The 4,156-nt window shown below is 37.0% G+C and overlaps 1 non-coding gene across 1 annotated transcript; it reads right to left on the reverse strand.

Annotated features, from left to right (window-relative positions):
• Nucleotides 1-401: 401 nt before the first annotated feature.
• Nucleotides 402-564, reverse strand: LOC115072532. Its single transcript, XR_003851583.1, has one exon. It is a non-coding gene; the product is annotated as a U1 spliceosomal RNA (small nuclear RNA).
• Between the last annotated feature and the right edge of the window lie 3,592 nt (nt 565-4,156).

A 4,156-nucleotide genomic window follows, 5' to 3' on the forward strand; every position in this document is an offset into this window, starting at 1 on the left:
TGCAAAGGGCACTCCTTTTTAACCTTGTTCCCTCCATTCTCCTTCTCCAGGCACCTGCTGAGAATTATAGCTTCTCTCTCTGCCCTGTTTTTTTGTGTTTTCCTTTTAAACTCTAACAAAATTTTCTTAAAGCCTTCTTTTAAAATCCATTCTTAAGGTATTTTATTAAAGAAACTAAGAGCCCCAAGGGTGGACTCCAATGACTCTGTATCTACACTTCCATAAAATGGAAGAATATATGTACATAGCCTATGCACATCCTCCTATATACTTTAAATCATCTCTTGGCTAATTATGATACTCAATGAAATGTGTCATATAAATAGTTACTATACTGTATTGTTTAGGGAATAATGATAAGAAAATAAGTTTGCATTTGTTCAGTACAGATAATTTTTTTACATACAAAGTACGAATACAGCCCCCCACTACCATAAATTATGCAGTTGCGTTTCCTGCATTTTGAGAAATCACAGGGGTCAGAACACTCAGAATGCAATGGATGAGCATCACTTGGGGAAAACCAACTTCTTGATCATGTTATCTCCTGTGCCAGGTAAGTATACAATTTGGGGTGAGGGTTAAGGGGAACAGGATCTCACTATGTAGTTCTGGCTGTCCTGAAACTTGTGACATGGATTAAAATGATTTTAAGTCATACAGATCTAACTACCTCTGCTTTCTGAGTGCTGGGATTAAAGGTGTACACCATCATACCCAGCACAAATACACATTTTTAACAATTTGTTGATTAATTTCATTTCCAGTTCATGTATGAGTGTTTTCCTCTCATTCATGTAAGTGCTCCAAGAACATGATCTGGAGGCCAGAAAGGAGTGTCAGATGCCCTAGAATTGTAATTATGAATGGTTGTTAAGCACCACCACATGGTTGTTGGAAACCAAATCCAAATCTTCTGGAAAAGCAACTAGTGCTCTTAATTGCGGAGCCATCTCTCCAGTCCCAAAGATATAAGAACTATTTTCTGAAGTTGGCTAAATGTGAGAATAAGGAAGTTGACCATATTAATTTTCTTCCATTGTCATATGGTAGTTTGTTTGAATTACTGATAATTATTGCCAAGTTTTATGTACTTCAGAAACAAAATCTTAAAAATATTTAAAAGTAAAATGTAGTATTTAAAATATACCAAACCAGGGGTAGGGATACAGTGTATTAACAGTGTTTGCCAAGAATATGAATAGCTGGGACTTGGGGAACAGCATAGTAGTAGAGCTTTCATGTAACATATACAAGGCCTGAGTTTGACCTGCTATTTCACCAAAAGAAAATAAAAAGACAACAGAAATGTACAAAGTCTCTTAAACACTAAATATTATTATTATTATTTTCTAGCAACCTCAAGATTTAAATAAGGAATGCTGGGTGTGATGGTGCACACCTTTAATCCTAGCCCTTGGGAGGCAGAGGCAAGCAGATCTCTGAGATGGAGGCCAAATAGTGACTTTCAGGTTGGTAGTAACTAGTGAGACCCAGTAAAAAACAAACAAACAAACAAAAATATTTAAATAGGGATCTAAAAATAATTCTGCTTACTTATGTTTCCACAATTTTTGTGAAGGTTGTTTTACTCTACAGAGCTTTATAAAACCAGTAAGTTGAGTTATGACAGTAAGAATAAAAATTGTCTATGTTCCATTTACAGATGAATAGATAAAGAAAATGAGGTGTATCTATGCAATTGAATTTTTTTCAACCATCGATAAATACAAAATTATGTTATTTGTGTGAAAATGGATGGAACTGGAGATCATTTTACTTTGTGAAAAACACAGACTCAGAAAGACTAATCCTACTCGTTTTCTCACATATTTGGAATCTAGAGTCAGACTGGTATGTGTGTGGTGGTGGAGGGGGTGACTATGATAGGGGAAGAAGAGATCTTAAGTTAAGAGGACAGTGTAATGGGATACATGTGCCAGATGTGAAAGCAGACGTGAATACTGTATACAGGGATGAAGGTGACAAACAAGAGAGTATAGTGGGGATGGAGTATGGCAATAGGGAGTATGATGAATTTTTAAAATGTATAATGACATATATTTGAAAATACCACAATGAATCCCTTCACTTTGTAGGATAATTTAACAAATATTTTTTAAACTTATAAGACTAGAGAAATCTATTTTATCTATCATAAAAGCAGATTATTTAATCATTATAAAGTTGTTCATCTTAAAAATCTTAATAATATAGGAGTAGGTGGTAATTTAATACATAACAATAAATGTATATTCCTAATAAGAGTTGAGCATCACCCTTTCAGTACTGACATCATTGTCTTTATTAGTTAGAATGTTCATTGAAATAAAAAATATTAAAAAAATGAAAAGACAAATCATCTTTACAGGTTTTATGTAATTAGAAACATGAGAAATGTTTTCTCATTAAAAAAAACACTTAAAATAATCAAAAATTATTAAGCAATTCATGTAGAAGTAAGCAACAGTGCTATTCAAACAAATAAAAGCTGGGAACTGGGAACAGCAGATGTAGTTCAGTGGTGGCATTTGGCTAACATGCTCAAGGCCCTGAGTTTGATCTCTAGCACTGCAAACAAAAGATTCTTCAGGGTAAATGGGATATTAGAAATCAAAACTCCAGGGCCATCCTTCACAAAAATAGAAAGTAGTGATCTTACATTTCACATGAAAGTATTATTGCGCGCAGTTCGCGAGACCCCAAAGACCACCAAGGAGCTGACCGATGCAAATACACAGGGTCCTTTTATTGTTACAAGCTTAAGCTTGGGGACACTCTGTCACCAACTCAGCGGATCTCAGATATGAGAACCCTTGCTTTGGGAGACAGAGGTTTTTATAGGTTTATTTCAGCAAGTTTGCAAGTAGGGGAGTAGGAGGTCTCCAATCTGGCAAGCGTCTGATTGGTTGCAGCCAAGTGCAAAACTACAAACTGCTGGCTTCAGGAAATCTGAAAAGACATCTGGACTTTCAGTACTTTCCTGTCCCTGGTTAACTGACCATTGGTGGGGGAGTTGTGTTTTATCCAAGTATACTTTTTTGGGGGGTTCTCCTGGAACAGGATTCAGGGCTGGGTCAGTCCCATGGAGGTTTTAACCAAGATGGAGTCACTCAGGTCTCTCATTCCCCCCTCTGACTAGTACCTTGGGGGCCCAATCATGGGCACTTCCTCATCTCATGTTCATCACCCAGACTCTGGAGGGACTGATAGTGGGTTCACATTACCATTAGCTGTATATATCCCAGCTGCTCCTTTATAAAAGCTACCAATTTATTTAAAATGAAAGGTCCAAAAGTCAAGAGCATAATCAGAATGAGGAGGAGTCTGAGTAAGGTTGAAATTAAAGTGGTCAACCAAGGGGAACTATTGAACCAGGATTTAAACCATCCTTGTTTAGCCCTATATTCATTCTCTCTTCAAAACAGACTTTCTCTAACCTTTGCCAGGGATTTTTTTGCCGACTCCAGAGTGGTCTACATAAAAACAACACTCTTCCTTGAGGGCAGCCCAGAGGCCTCCCTGCTGCAAGAACAACAGATCTAGTCCTCTTCTATTCTGCAGAACAATTTCTGCCAAGGAGGTTAGGAATAATGGGAGGGGGCACTCCAAACATGATCTCAAAGGGGGTTAATACCATCTGGTAAGGGGAGCTATGCACTCGATAGAGTGTGAACGAAAGGAGAGTCACCCAGTCACTGCCAGTCTCTAAGGTCAATTTAGCTAATGTCTCTTTTAGAATTTTATTTATTTATTTTTACCTGTCCTGAACTCTGGGGTCTATAAGCACAATGCAGTTTCCAATCAATCCCTAGAACTGTGGCCAGACTCTGACTTACCTTGGACACCAAAGAAATGCAAATAAAAACTCTATAGAGATTCCATCTCATTCCATTCAGAATGGCAGTCAACAAGAAAGTAGACAAATAGCTAGACAAATAGGGATTTCTATATATAGTTAGTGGCAGTATAAACTAATACAGCTACTATGGAAATCAGTAGGGTAGCTCCTTGAAAAAACTGAAAATCGATCTACCAGGTGATTCAATTTTTCCACTTATTGGCATTTACTCAGAATACTCCAAGCCAACATGATACATAGGTATTTGTCTTTCAGCATTTGTTTTTACACTATTCACAAACAATATGATACTAT

The sequence above is a fragment of the Nannospalax galili genome, unplaced genomic scaffold, assembly GCF_000622305.1.
Source record: "Nannospalax galili isolate Female #2095 unplaced genomic scaffold, S.galili_v1.0 scaffold522, whole genome shotgun sequence".
NCBI classification, from domain to species: Eukaryota; Metazoa; Chordata; class Mammalia; order Rodentia; family Spalacidae; genus Nannospalax; species Nannospalax galili.